Source organism: Diabrotica undecimpunctata, chromosome 4 (genome assembly GCF_040954645.1).
Source record: "Diabrotica undecimpunctata isolate CICGRU chromosome 4, icDiaUnde3, whole genome shotgun sequence".
NCBI classification, from domain to species: Eukaryota; Metazoa; Arthropoda; class Insecta; order Coleoptera; family Chrysomelidae; genus Diabrotica; species Diabrotica undecimpunctata.
The window spans coordinates 2749629-2766429 of NC_092806.1; the positions used below are offsets into that span (position 1 = coordinate 2749629).

The following is a 16801-nucleotide window of genomic DNA, read 5'->3' on the forward strand; positions in this document are numbered from 1 at the left end:
TTTGTGTTCTAAGAAATTTGGGTGGTACTGCTGATTGCTTGAATACAACTGATAGTGTTCTACTAAAATTTCTGAGATTTCGTGTTTGTCTGAAGTTGTTAGATCATTTGTAGTGATTGTGTCAATATGGTTAAATGTTTTTGAACCTTTTATTTTCCTTATTTTTTGCCATATATCCCTTATGGGCGTAGACGAGTCAATTGACGACACGTAATTGGTCCAGCTCTCTTTTTTTGCTTGTTTTATTAAAAATCTAGATCTGGCCCTTAAAGATCTAAAATTGTTTAAGTTATTAGGTGTGTTAAACTTTTTGTATATATTAAAAGCATGTTTTGTTTGCTTTAAAGCGGATGCGATTTCAGTGTTCCACCAAGGAAGAGGAGCTTTTGTGATATTTTTGGTTTTTCCTATAGAATCTCTGGCTGCGTCTAAAATTATACCATTGAAAGATGATAGAGTAGTGTCTATATTATCTGATATAACGAGATTTGGTATACGTATGCTTACTAAGTTCGAGTATTTTTCCCAATCGGCTGACTTTAATTTCCAAGTTTCATATGGTGTTGTACAGGTTTTTTCATCTTTGTCATGAGTAATTATTATCGGAAAATGATCACTGTCGTATAGGTGGTCCAATGTATTCCACTGTAAAAATGGAGCTAAAGTTGAATCACTGATAGATAAGTCTATGGAGGAAAAAGTGCCATTATGTGCATTGAATCTAGTAGGTGCTCCTGTGTTTAATAAAACTAGTTTTATGTTATTAATTGCTTCTAATAATATTCGTCCATTTTTATCTGTTCTTTGTGATCCCCATGCGATGTTGTGGCAGTTTGTGTCACCCAAAATTAATTTTGGAGATGGAATTTGTTTAATTACATTTTGAAGTTCTAATAGAGTAGTTTCGTCAGGATGTGGTAAATATACGTTGCATATGTTGATTTTAAAATGATGTATTACCGAAACTGCTACTGCTTCCAGATTTGTATTTAACGGAATTTCTTGGGATTGGATGGTTGAATGTACAAAAATTCCGACTCCACCACTGGATATTTGCTGTACTGCTCGATTTTTTGTATAGGGCATATAATTTTTTAGTTTTGCTTGATTGTTGGAAAGACGAGTTTCTTGAAGACATATTATTAGTGGTGACAGTTCATTGATTAGCATTTTAATGTTTTCAATGTGGCTATAATAGCCATTCAAGTTCCATTGAAGAATGAATATAATTGGACTATTGAGATAAATCGTAGTCGCTTTCTTCAGTGAGGGAAGATTCATTTGTTGGATTTATTTTCTTTATAATTCTTGTGATATTATTTTTCATGCGTCTATCATTTAATTTTGAGTGAACCATTTTTAATAAGGTGTATAAGCCGTCAAAATCTTCTGTATAGTTTTTAGCTGTGACTTCAGGAAATTTTGATCCTATTGCGTTTATCACGAAGTCGCATAATTCAGAGAAATTTAGCGTATATGAAGGAGATGCTGTCATTAAAATGTTTTCAATTGGTTTTAATGTGGCTTCGACATCTAAAGCCTTTTTCTTTTTTTTGTGTGCGGATTTTTTTGGAGTTATGAAAGTTTCGTTTAGGTTTTTAGTTTCTGAGATTTCAGGAGAGGTTGAAATTTGCCTTTTTGCTTGATTGGTTGTTTTACTATTATTGCTGTTAGCTTTAGTTGAAGGTATGCTGTGTACTATAAGCGAATCATTTGTCGTTGGGATATCTGCAGAAATAGGGTTGAAACAGTTGGTTGTATCATCTGAAATATTTGTTGCTGAATTATTCTGATTTATTTCCATGAGTTCGAGTTCTGAGGTATAAGGATCTTTAAGTGTTTCTGTACCAGTTGATGTTGATGTGCAGTTTTCTTCTTTGTGGCCAGTAGTATTACATCTAGAGCAATTTAAACCATCTAGGGATAGGAAGATTCTGTAAGGAGTGTTGTCATAGGTTATTAAGATTGTATTTGGAATTGGTTTGGTGATTATCGGAGAGACAAATATTTGCCGCCTAAAGCTTAAGACATGACTATACTCAGACTCGGGCATGCCAACTTTTAAAAACGTTAATTTGGATACTGCAGTTATTTCTAGTTGTTTCAGTTCTTCTTCTAAAATACTGTTCGGAATGCTGGGGCAGATGTTTGATATTACTAGTCTCCTTGCTGGCGTAATAAGTCTTCGAATTTCTATCTCATTGCCTTGGATGAGTACTGTTTTATGGTTGTTTAGTAAGGTATCTACTATGCTAGTATTGTTCAAGTAAATACAAACTCTGTTGTTAGCTATTCGTGATGCAAAGATAACATTTTTTGGTGTGAGTAGAGACCCTATGGCTACTATGTATTCATGTATTTTAATACCTTGGATAGCTGACAGAATAATGGCTTGTTCTTTTGAAGGAAAATTGAAGTTGCTTACTGCATTGGAGTATGTCGATGTTGATGATGTAGTAGGTATACTAATATTTTCAGAATTATCCATTTTTAATTTTTGTTTTCTTCATTTGATAAAATTTTTCTAGAGCCGGTCTTGTATCGGCTAATTAGTTCGACTTGTGGAAGTTGCCAAAAAACCAGAGACTGGATTAATTGATGTTTAGTAAGAGCAGATTTTAATCGGCACTTTATCAACTAAACGCAGGGTTGGAATCTCGAATTAAACTTTAAAATGTGGAGAAACTTTAAAATGTGTAACCACACTTTGACCTTACAATATATTATTAATTAAAATATTTGGAATAGTTCAGTAGCAAACTGTTCCAAAACCGAAGGCATATATAACTTGATTTTCGTAATCTATTATAATAAAATTTCTTGTTTGGTAGCCAGAGTTTAATCACGTTATTTCGCTTTATTTTATGTACCTACACCAAGAACTGATATCCTTGTTTATTCGACAATTAGAAAGATGTGCAGCTTAAATAATAAAAACCTGTCAAATGGAGATATTAATTTCTATTCGAATGCGAGTTTTTTATGTTTAGCTCTATTTATGGTTATTTTGATATATCCTGTGATTGAACATAAGCTTGTTGAAAAATAAGTAATTATTTATTCTTTTAATCTATTTTTATACAAGGGTATGATTTTTTAGTTGATAACAATAATTTTTGTAGAGGTCTGAATATTTTTCTAAAATAAGTGTTATAAACAACTAAAATTGGGTCTATAATCCATTCGGTGTCCCTTTGAGAATTTTTGATCGTTTACTTTTGCCTTTACCGTTAAGATGATTCTATTATACTTCAATTATATTTTTATGTAAAATTTGCCTCAACCTTAAAGGGTTATTAGCATTTAAACTTAAACTATTGATGGCACTCGTCTCTATGTACTGTGAATGGACAGTTGGTTCAAGAGTTGTTTTTTCCAAGTTGACGCTATGTGTGAGCGATAATTACCGTAGCGATCTGCAATTTTAACGAAAGCGACTAATTTTTCAATGCTTAATTGTTAAGATACAATAGATAACAAAATAGAGACAGAAATAAAATGTAAAAGACAATTTTAACAACAAAATTTAAGCTCCAAGATATTACAAGATAAAATAAAATATAAAGAAAAACAAGCAGAAGTAGGAAGGAAAATCTCTAAGAAAAAGAAAGAGTCTTGGGAAAGAAACTGACAACGAATAAATACTTATCTAGTAGGAAACAGAAGTGCAGAAAGCTGGAAACTGATAAAAAAATTGAGAAAAGAAAAGAATAAAGAAGTTATACAGAGCATAAAACCGGAAGACTGGGAAGAGTATTTCACAGAAATTTTGTTAGAGAATAGAGTCGAATTTCAAGAACATAGAAATAAAAATCAAGATAGAATTTCAAGAGTCGGCTTGCCAATAAGATTAACAACAGAGGAAATTAAAAATGTGTGTAAACAGCTGAAGAGGAACAAAGCACCCGGACCAGGGGATATACCCTGAGAATTGTTTAAGTACGGAACGAACAAATTGTACGAATGTCTTTCATTTCAACTAGTTCAAGAATGCATAAATACAAGCGAAATCCCTACGGAATGGAAGATATCATACCTCAGTACTATACATAAAAAGGTGATACAAATAATTGTGAAAATTACGTAGGAATAGCTGTAACCGGATCTATGAGTCGAATATATGAAAAGGTTTTAAAGAACCGAATCGAGAAAGAATACTTAGATTATGAACCAGAAGAACAAGCAGGATTTCGTACTGATCGATCCACTACTGACCACATTTTCTCCTTAACCCAGATAATAGAAAAAAAGATGGCACGGAATCAAGAGATTCATATGTTGTTCGTCGACTTACGGAAAGCCTACGATAGCGTTCCACTGAAGAAGCTGTTTGAATCAATGGAAAACACGAATATTAATATAGAATTAATAAAAGCCGTCAAAGTGCTATACAACCAACCAATAACAAAAATAAAAACAGGGACACAAATAACAAGAGCATGATATATTGGGTCTAGAAGTAAATAAAAAGAAAACCGAATACCTGTGCATTGGAATAGAACAAAATGATCTCATATTAGACGATTACACCACGATAAAGCACTGCTGTGACTACATATATCTAGGTATTACTATTTAACAAGATAGAGCATTAGACAAAGCCATAAGGAAGAGAAATACGTCAGGGAGAAAAACCATCACAATGTTAAACAGTATGGGACCAATCCATCAGCAAAGAAAATAAAAAGAGGATATATGAGACTATAGTAAAAAGTATCACTTTGTACAGCTGTGAGGTATGGCCACTGAAAAAAAGAACACTGATAACGCTGAAAGCGACGGAAATGGATTTTTGGAGAAGAGCTGCAGGAAGATCTAGAAGAGAAAGGATTACCAACGAAAGCATTAGAGAAATAATGGAAATCACACGAACAATCACCCATGACTTTACAACAAAACAACGTATCTGGCTTCGGACACATACAAAGAATGGACCAACAACGAATACCAAAAGAAATATTAAAATGGCAAACAGAAGGAAAGAGAAAACGAGGTAGACTGAAAAAAAATTGGAGCGAAGGAATAAATAAAGAACTGAGAGAGAGGACCATAGAAGAAAAACTATTAAACAACCCGACTAGGTGGCGATTGGAAGTCAGAAAACGAAGGAGAACGTTATAAACCGACAAGTAGTAGTAGTACAATGTATGAATGAACAGCCCCATTCGTTGCAACATTCTATAACAACCGTTTATTATTCGATATCGTCTGTGTTTTGGTAAGCGACATCTTGGCTAAATATATTAAGAGAATCAAAACTAACAAAAACTCTGTTATTACTACAAATAAAAAATCTAAAGCAATTAGTAATAAATCAGTTAATGATAAGATGAGACAATCAAGTTATGAAAAGAAAAACTTACAGTCATAATACGAAGGTTAACAATTGGACATACTTGATTCACACATGCATACTTATTGAAGTGAAGCCGAAGACCAATTGCCAAATTTGCTCAAGTGTATTAAAGGTGAAACACATTTTTATCGAGTATTATTCGGTAGGCGAAACAAAATGCAACACAAAAAATAAAGAGATTTTAAACTCACCCGATCAAGTCTTTTACTTAACTGGTTTTGTAAAAGATATTCAATTAACGATTACTACTTACGAACAAATATTATTTTTATACAATATTTTGTGTAAAATTATTACAATAAACTTATTGTTTGTATCAATTGCCATTACACTCAAGACAGACTACATTATAATGCACAGCCTAGGTTTGGCGTGGTTGGTTGGTGGGTGGGTCCCAATTTAAAAATTGGCGGGTTTCATGTTTATTAAAATGACAATTGGGGTATTTTGACACAGTATATCGCTAAAGAATTTATTAGCAATATACAAAGCGGATGATATTCAAATTTTAAGGATTAAGCAGGCTATTACAGTTTTATTAGAAATGTAATTATTTTTTCTTTTGAGATTATGTAGGTAAAATTAAATTCTGACTTGTGTTTTTTTATTTTGATATGCTAGTCATGCTTTTTTTATTAGATATATAGATATTGTTTTAATTTTTTGATTAGGTAATTTTTTTTATTATTATTTAGAGTTTCTTCTTATTATTTTTATTTCTAGAACATTCATTAACAATATTATTCTCGTTAGCTTTCTCTATGTGGGATCGCGGCTTCTCTAATTATTTTCCTGTAAACTTTTCTGTTCTCTTCCAGGGACTAAGTACCTCTCCGCTTTTTTTCTGAGATTATGGTTTTTTAGAAACATGCAATTTCTGTTCATCCCCTTTTTTACTGCCCTACATTCAGTACCATACATCATAGCTCGTCTAAAAGCAGTCCTATACAATTACCTTTTAGTTTTCTTGGTACAATTGAAGTATGATAAATAAACCGGTAATACCGATCCTAAAAGCCGAAAATTATCATTTTTTGTGCTGGACTTGAAATATCATCTTTAAAAGAACATTCTAAATATTTTGTATCCAACTTAATTTTAATCATTTTTCATTAAGGACCTGTCTCCGCTACTCTATACCAAGGAGGTTCAGTTGTTATCTAATCCAGCACAAATGAGAATAAATATGGGCGAAACCCGGATGAAGCCCTATTTTCACACAAAATTGGCCAGTTTCACCTACAATTGAATCGTTTCTAACATTATAATAGTTCTTCTAACTATATAGTAGTTCTAAAACTATTATAGTTGTTACTTGCTCATACTCCACTCACATATTCAGCCGGCACTCCTTTCCTACTAAATCTCTGCCACAGTAGGTTTCTGATAACTTTATCATGTGCTTTCTCAAGATTAATAATACTATGTGCAAGTCTATCTCTTTCACTCTAAATTGTTAAATTAGCTGTTTTATAATAAAAAATTGCTATGTAGACCTGCCTCCTTGCATAAATCCAAATTGACATTTATCCATTTTTATTTTTTAGAACACTGAATTATGTTAGATTTCACCACAAATGTAGGATAATAAAAAGATATATTGTGAATCGAGTACTATGAAAAATTGTCATTGTCAACAAAATAAAGCAGAGGTTTACTGGAAATAACTATTGCAAACCAAATAAAACACTAAACAGCTATATTTAAAATGTCTTTATTCTTTATTAAAAATCTGGGACGTCAAAGGAGGGGGGGCCATTATTGAGGCAATGGCGAAGGAAAACCCCTCTAAACCTTGCCTAGGGCCCAGTACATCCCGATAAAAAAATACAATTCTAATATAAAAGCCTACAAATATAACATCATTACTCAACACAGCTTTAAAATTCAGGCCTAAACTAAGCATTTATACATATTATATTTTATGAAATTTTCTTACATATATTACTAATAATTGTCGCTGGAGTTGACCCTCGGGAATGAGGGAAGGTGGTCCAGTCGCACTATCCATAGCTATGTTGGACCGGAGCATATATTGATCACGGTCCGTGGACATATAGGTTATATATGAACCCTATCTAGCGGGAAAAATACCTTTATTAAAATACAATTAAATGTTTATTACAAGTAAGAATCTGCAATAAAAGTTGATTAGTATTATAACTAAGAATCTTCAAAGAAAGGGGTTAGATATCTTAATACTAAGAATCTGAAAATAAAGTGTTAATTAGTCTTAGAACTAAGAATCTGTAAAAGAAGGTCGTTAGTTATGACACCTAAGACTAATTAATGCAAAAAGCAAAAAAAAGTAAAATTTGAAGTCCCAAAAATTTCGGGAAACAAAAGTTATTTAAAATTGTCAGATTTTCCTGAAAATGCGAAATTTGTGTCTGTCGCAGTGCCTCCGGGACTAATCAACAAAGACATGCAACAAAATATAAACAAATAAAAAGTTATTCACAAATTTCGTATTAAAAATTTCCCAAGTCGAAAAAGACCTGAAAAGTAAAAATAATCCTAAGTTATTTTTATAGTAAAAATGTTTCAAAGTCCCAAAACAGTATATAAATATCAGAAAAATAATCTAAGTTATTTTTAACCTGAAAAAAAAATAAAATATTCGAAATAAGTCCCTAAAAGAGAAAATAATGTTAGCAAAATACGTCTAAGTTATTTTCGAGCTGAAAATATTTCAGAGTCCCAAAAGATAAAATAAATATAACGTTATTATAATTTTTCTAAGTTAAATTAATAACCTAAAAGAGATACCTCATTGTCATTTTAATAAACATGAAACCCGCCAATTTTTAAATTGGGACCCACCCACCAACCAATCACGCCAAACCTAGGCTGTGCATTATAATGTAGTCTACTCAAGACACATTAATTTAATTAATTAAAAAAATAAATATCTGACGTAGGTAAAATAATTTAGATGTAGTAAGTCTTTATTGCAATTATTTAAATTCATAATTCTCATCCTCGTAACTCTTCACGTAGTTTGTTTTGTAAAAATGACTTACATCCTTATCTTAACGAAACTTTCCACCAACTTAATAATAACCTAACGTAAAATTCTCCTGCGGGAAAGCGATCTACTTATTCATTTGAGCCAACCTGGATCTATCTCCCACGTTTGCATTCGCATTTATCATCTCATCCCGAGTTCGTACACCTCAGGGCAAAATCCTCTTTGACAAAGAATATGTACGTTGTGCTGTTAAACATAATGGTAGAATATTAATCCCATCTCAAAGATAGAGCAAAGCGACATTGTGGGCGTATGTTCTTGAGATATCAAACGCGATATGCTGCCGCATACTGAATATACAGAAGCGTACTAATCTTAATAAAGAGGATAACGATTTAACAACTTGACAAATTTCGTTTTGTATCTTTGTATTTGAAGTTTAGACCGGGATCGGCAATTGGAAAGGCATAAGTGGAAGCCATAGTATGTTCAGTAGCTAAATCTTTAATATTTTATAAATATAACTGTTATATTTTGTTGAAGATAGATCCGTATTGTCAAGCATTCGATATAGTTTTTATAAAGTACGAAATACAAGCGATGATGTGGCTAATTTAGTTTTAGATATGTAAGTAAATTTGTCAGTAAACGTATTTGTGTAATATTTATAGTGTTTAAACTATAGATCTATCGTGGTATAGAGCTAGTTTGGGTTCGTAGTAGAATAATACAAGTGTACCCTGGGTAATGGTATATGAACTTGCAATTACTGGCGTTCAGATAATCTTTGGATCTCCTCACTAGAGACACATTGCAAATAATGCCTTTAAACTTTATCAGAAGGCAAATTAACAATAATACAAATGGCCCCTCTCAGGACCCAATGACTAGAAAACTCGGACCTATGATCCGAATTTGTCACTTAAATGTAGAGAGCATATGCTATTTAAAGAGCCAGTACTCATCAAAATTTCTAAAAGATAACGACATCGACCTTGTCGCTCTGAAGGAAACACACTGCGAATCGAAAGAACAACTGCGAAACAGGGGGAAAATACCTGGCTTCGAACTACTGGGTGCCACGTACCACCGGTCATACAGCACAGTAACATACGTTAAATTACGAATTACGTTAAAAAACGATAAAATTCATATTGCTGTAAAAATTGGAAGCATCACCGTTATAAACACCTACAAACCACCAGCTATATCCCGGCCTGCCCAAGTCATCCATACACATCCGCACCCGTTAATATACGTGGGGGACTAGGATAGTCACCATGAACAGTGGAAATATAAACAATGCAACATCAATGGGAATGCACTAGTAAAATGGACAGAGGAGAAACATCTATCACTTAAGTTTGATGCTAAAGCCCGACCTACATTTATGTCAGCAGCATGGAAGAAGGAGTACAACCCTGATCTATGTTTTGTCTCTACTAATAAAAATGAGCAACTTTTAGCAATCTCTCGAAAAGTAATGGACGACTTCCCACACAGCCAACACCGCCCAGTGATCTTAGAGGCAGGAACCCAGATTCCTATAATCAAATCCATCCCTCGCCCACGTTAGAATCTAAAGAACGCCATTTGGGGTAGCTTTTCTGTGGAACTGGACAAGACTCTAGGCTGGATACCCCCTACCATCAGAAATTACAAAAAATTAGTTGAAGCCGTAATAAGCACGACCAAAAAGTATATTCCAAGAGGCTATCACTTTATCAAAATTTCCTTGAAAACGGCGATCAAGAATTAGTCGATGAACTACTCCATAGCCTAGATGCAGCGAGACAATAAAAATGGATGGAAACTGTAGAACTGTAGAACTGTAGAAAGTCTTAAGTAGGCAAGCAGGGACACTATTAAGAAAATTAGGAAGCGGAACTACCATAAAAAGGAACAAAAGAACAATTAACCCAAACACTATTGCCTTACATCTGGTATCGACATCTAGGGTTTCGAAAGACAAGCCATACACAATCAAGTTAAAACGAGAGCTCAAAACTTGGGTAAACGGTAAACGTTAAACGGGGAAGTTCTTAAGGAGATAGATTTTATCCAATGAAGTAGAGATAGGTGTAATGTAATTGTTTGTTTGATGAAAGTAATGTTCTATATCATTAAGTTATTTAAAAGTTATTTATATTTATTCTAGAGATATATTTATGAAAGTGTGTTATTTAGAACTTCCCCGTTTACTGTCAAACAAATACAATAGCAGACTTGAGTTCTCCAATTAACAATACAGGATAGTTTAAACCATGTTCTTTCAACCATCAATTAATAGAGTACCGGCATCATTTATTTAACTTTGTATTGAGACCTGAAGATGCTTTGCATATTGTAGAAAGCGAAACCGGTCGTCTGGATAGTTAAATTAAATTGATTGTGAGTAAGTCTAATTTATTATTTCTTTTACCTTTTTTAATTTATTAAGCCTATAATACTATGACACTATAATAAATATAAATTAATAAATATTTTCTGTTACAGATTCGTTTTCTTCACTTTTATAAGGTAATTATTAATATATAGCATTAATAGAGAAGTCATATAAAATTTATATAACTTTCTTAGAATACTTATATCAGACATTGAAGTTTTTTATTCTTTAACTTTTTGTTGTTTGTCCTAAATATGAAAACATTCAAATTGTATTACTTATTATTTTATACTAATTTAAACTTTATAATTTATTACTATAGTTTTTTGTACTACTATTCCTAAATTACATATAACTATCTACTTTTTTCAAACCAAGCACTTGTAAAATATTTCCTTGAAACTTTTGTCCATTCAATCATTCTTCCTCCCATTTCCTCTCTTTTAGACCCTATTACTTTTTCCACAGGTATAGTATATCCTTCGATATCTATTCCAAATTGTCTTCTTTACTCATTTGGACATTTCTAATGGGTTCTAATTAAATTTTCTCCCCCTTCACTCTAACTTTCATTTATTACACTTCAAATTATTCTTCAATTACCTAACTCCAACTCCAATGGTTTGTGGTATTTTACAAATTAGGATTTTTTATTATTTTTAGTACCTATATTTCATATTAAGTATATAGATATTAATATTAAACCCTTATAATTTGTATACAATTATAATGGTACATAACAAATCAGTTAATTACTATTTAAATGGGATAAGCTACAATTAAAGGTTAAAATACGTTTATTGGCGTTTCAATTTCCACTTCTGAAATCGTTCTCAAAATACAAACATTAGTAAATTTGTATTTTGAGAACGATTGAAAGTGAAACAAGTGTGGGAAGCGAGAAGAACCTTGAAAAGACCGAGGGGCAGACCCATGAAGACCTGGGACGATGAAATTTCCGCCATCCTAGACAGGAGAGGAGTCACCAAGGAGCAAGCGAAAAAATTGGCAAGCAACAAGAAGAATTGGAGGAAGTTTGTATATGAAACCTAAAAAGAGACTTTACACCCAACACCTTAGGGTAGAAGGGTTATTGATTATATATATATATATATATATATATATATATATATATATATATATATATATATATATATATATATATATATATATTACTAATTTTTTTAAACGATTATTGCAAGTTTTTTAAAACAATTTTCGAATTGAAAGTTAAAACGCCAGAAATAAGAAAACATGTAATTTAATCTTTAAATATAAAAAAATTTAGTTTACAACATGCCACAAAATAAAGTTTTATAACCACGTCTTTATACCTATTTAGAAACTACTCACAATCGTATATTGGAATAAATTTAGGCGAACAAAAAGTTTTCATATAAATAAGAGCAGAGGAAAGCTCATGAAACATTGGAGAACTTTAATCAGGGATGTTGTAATAAAGTACAAACTTTGTAGACTGGTTAAAATAAATTATCCCTATTGGTACTTTAATAGTTGTAATGAATTGGTAAAACTAGGATTTGTAAGATATTACCGATCATTGAATAGAAATTTATTGGAACCATTTATTAGAAGTTTATTAAAATTTATAATAAAAGTAATTTTGTTTAAAATTATTCTTTATTTTAAATCCGATTCATCTTTTAATTACCTTAATTTACAATAGTTTACTATCTGTACAAGGAAGGATGGCAATTCTTAACATTATTTCAGTTACGATGCGATGAGATTCTTCTCCTTTCTATAATTATCTTGCGTTAGATTTTTGGCTGTATAATAAATGAAAGACTAGTATTTCTCTTCACGCATAGCATGTCCCATAATATTTTTATTCTTTGATAATCATGCCATTGCCGTTTATATTAAAGAAATTTTCAGGAGTTTTTTAATAGTCTCTGCCTTAGGGGTACTTGTTTTCATACTTATTTCTTACTGTAGAACACAGTCGAGAGAAAGAATTGATAATGAAAATTGACTGCTACAGTTTTGTAAACAAAACGATATTTAATTAGATGAAAATATGTTTAAGTATAAAAAGATAGACAAGGAAACGTGGAGGTCTTCTGGAGAAATTTGTAACAGTCGTTACTTATACTGTATTGATATAAAAATAATTTCAGAGATGTAGTATGGGCTGCCTAACTTTAAGTGTTCATTTGCCCATTAAGTGTGTATTGTTAATAATTTAAGTTGTCACTCTGTTCTAATTTGGTACCATTGCGGACCAGAGAGATGACAGGAGATTAGGGGGGAGTGTAAATTGGCTCTTCTTGGTTAAGAAACTGTGAATTAAAATTGACTTTTGATCGGGAGTTTGGAGTGGTACAAGTGGGAGTTAGCGAAAGAAAATCCAATTAATGCATAGAATTTCCTTCAATTCAAGAAGTTAAATATTCTAAGTATACCATAACGATTTAATTGACGGTGTTTTCGCAAACTCGGGAGGTGAAGTGAGATTTCTAGCACGGAATTGATTAGCTATCTGCCACCTACCATGGAATTATAAATTTCCCTCAGAACATCCGAGGGAGAGTACCACTTCAACTCTAATTAGAATCAGGGTCATTGGGACAAGCCACAGGGAGTATTATCTACTCCACCCTCATTTTTTCTCCAGCCTGCACCTAGAGGTAGGGCAGGACCGTCATCATCGGAACTGAGCCAATTAGCACCAGCTCCGTGCTAATTTCGGACCTCAAGGAGGACTTCGCTGGGACACCGAAACCATTCGGGAGTATCCTTCCAGACAGCTGTAGGAGGACAGTTGGTTTTTGATTCAGAACTATATATATATATATATCTTGTTTCACCAGTTCTAGTTTTTTTTTATAACATATATATATATATATATTAATTAATATAACTCCCCTTGGTGTAAGGTATCGGTAAGTTTGAGCTCAAATTCTACCCAGAGATTATCTTCCATTGTTTTTGTATTAACCATTTATTTCTTTATTAACTTTAATTATTTCATTATTAACTTTAATTATTTCATTATTTGTTTATTTAACTAATTTTTTATATTTCATCTTGCCTTATTAATTCCGGTTATTATCCCTTCAGGATAATATACCGTTTCAATTGTTTAACTTGGCTTGTTCCCATTTATATATATTATTTTGTTTGTATGTGCATTTAGAGTTGTTTAACAATATTGTTGGTCATATTGTAGGTAAGTTTGATATATTTACTTGGCTATACGTTCTTCCAACGTTAGCATTATTTTGTTTAAGGTTGTTTTAACCTAGATGTAGGTTGTACACTCTATATCAGAGTTATTCTGTGTAGTTTTCAACTTTTTATTATAGTTGTTTTCAACATTCTTTTTTTAAAATATTATATTGTGAAATTTTCATATACTTTTTGGTAACTTAGAGATTGTCAAAATCTAAGAAGTTATATTTAATAAACTTGAATTTGTTTTGCATATAATTTTTTATTAATATTTCCTTACCTTTTTACATTTACAGCATTTTTGTTTATTAAGTCAACTTTAATTAATATTAGCGGTATACGATACCTGGAAGAGTGACTGTTACTCTTTTTAGAGTATTATCCCTCTTCTGGCGCCCTCAATTTGTTTTCTTTGTTAATTTTCATTATATCTATTCATTTTTCTTATCTTCTTTTCTATCCATCATACATATTTTCCTGATTTACTGTCTTTAAAAGGCATGCAAATTGGCCGTATCCATCCTTGAGTTTCTAGTGGTCATTCTCTTGCCTACATTGCTAGCCTAGCCACATTCCGTTCAATATTTTTTTACTTCTTTACTTAATTGTTATCTATTTTACTTCTATCAATTTTATCCCCTATATATAGACCACTCTTCTTATACCTCTCTCCTCCTACACACCCCAGTATTTTGTTACAGTGGCGTAGTCCAACGTGGAGCCCAGATTTTCAGTAAGATAGTATTCCTTAATTTATTTGTCTCTTTTTAAACTGTTTCTAGTTTGTTTGTCTATTTTTGCATATTTGATAGTTATTTAGATCCAGTGTTCTTTGCTACAGTATCTCAGAAATATTGAATAGTGTCTTATATTGCTGTGTTGGTGGTTTTGTTAACTTTAAATTAATAATTAATTGTAAACCTTCATTTAGTATAATATTTTTCATAATTATATTGGTTTGACATTTCTGGTTTGATCGGGTTAGTGATACCTGTACATTTGTTGAGAAATATTGAATAATTTATTGTATTACTATTTACATTGTTATTAGCCAATAGTGGTTTTGTTTAGGTGCGATCACACTATATAATATATATTTTTTTGGTCAATTATTGCATACTATATATAAAAATAAGTTCAATTTACTTATTGTCATTTGATCTCTCAAACCAACTTTAAATTATTTTAAATATATTTATATTTAAAGGTATAGGTACACCTTTATTAATTACATTTGGTTAAACACATTGTTGATTTTGGTTTGTTGGTGATATTTTTTTTTTCCTCTCTTTCATCATGTGTACCTTTAAGGCTGAGCATTTATTAGTTAAGGAAGTGGATTATGAGCTGAGGATAAGAGGAATTCCCTTTGAAGAGTCTACCAAGGTTGAGAAAAAACATCGGCGTCCCAACGCGGTGCCTTTTCCAAGTTTTTGGTATTAAGACAGTAGCTTTTAGCTGATTTCTTTTTTTTTCTTACTTGAGTTTTTGTATTTTTGTTTTTTTTTTTTTACTCATATTATTGCTGATTTATTCTATCTTTAAATTTTTTATTAATACTAAACAGGTATACTTATACTGCTGTATTGATTTATTAGTTTTATTTATTAGATTTATTAGTTATTAATATTTTGAGACCTCAGTGATAGGTTATAGTAGTACAACTTACATTCTAGGTTGAATTTTGTATTTTTATTGAGAACTATTTACTTACTTACCTACACATACTTATATCATATATTATATAAACTTTTATTCCTACAGCCAACAGTATTATACTTATAGGTACTATTAATTGTTGCATATATATTAATATTTGGTTTAGAACAGTTATAATTTACATATAACTAGAAATTATTTTGAGTATTTTAGTAAGATAACTAAGGTATTTATTTGATTATATATATATTATTTTTGCTGGCTATTTTGATCTTGGTGGTGTGTTGCTAATAACTTGGCCACATTTTTTTTTTTCACAAAATCAGTCCCGAAATTAGCTACTAATCATGAAACGTTGAATCCGCCTGTTTTAAGTGATCACAGATGGTCAACTGCCAATTCTTCTTTACCCAGTAGCGTTAAACACAATTCTAATGATTACAGTAGTGAAATAGTTCCATTATCAGTATCAACTTTTAGGTTTGTTGATGATGATGATATGTCTATGGTTGTACCATATAATATTTATAACCAATCAAATACTTTAGATTTGCGATTCTTTGTTGGCGATAGAGTTTTAAAGAGAAACTTTGTAAAATCAAGTAAAGGTGATGCTATTTCGGCAAAATTTTGCCAGAAATACATTCCGTGTACGGTTGTAAGGGTAATATCTCCTTTGGTATATGAATTAAGGGACAATTCGTCCAACAAACGAATTGGTCAATTTCATGTAAAGGATTTACTGCCTGATAATACCATCGACGAGGTTAGTTCTTCATCCTCAGAAGAAGACTAACTTAACACTTTCGTTTAAGCTAATCTCTTTATCTGTTTGTCTTTAGCTTATTTTGATTATATTTTGCATTTTAGTCTAAGATTTTCTTAATCACCAGATAACCGCTAATACACCGCTATTTTTTGTATCTTTTGGCATTGGTTAATGACTTCTATAACTTATTAGATAATTAGTATGTATGACTTATCCATTTTTTTTGTATTATAAATGATGCACTTCATAATGAATTAATATTCTTAGGTACTAATCTTCCCAGGAGAATTACTCCTTTTAACCTCATATGATACGAGGGTTGTTTAGTATATATTTACATATTTAGATTTATACTTATAGTTAATCCTATTACTGATAAGGAAATATCCTATGTTGTTACACTACTGGATCATATATTGTGTGTTATATCTTTGATATTTGATTCCTTAGTATTTGTTTTGATAT

At 31.5% G+C, this 16801-nt stretch overlaps 1 protein-coding gene across 2 annotated transcripts in view; it reads left to right on the plus strand.

The window, feature by feature from the left end:
* The window catches only part of LOC140439043 (alkaline phosphatase-like), a 586651-nt gene that overhangs the window by 46164 nt on the left and 523686 nt on the right, over positions 1–16801 (plus strand). Inside the window, exon 2 of one of the 2 annotated variants that reach the window (XM_072528682.1) lies at positions 10824–10847. The exons of the other annotated variant lie outside the window; for it this stretch is intronic. The gene's annotated coding sequence lies outside the window, so the exon portion shown is untranslated. The remainder of the gene's footprint in view (positions 1–10823; positions 10848–16801) is intronic. 2 annotated transcript variants of the gene reach the window in all.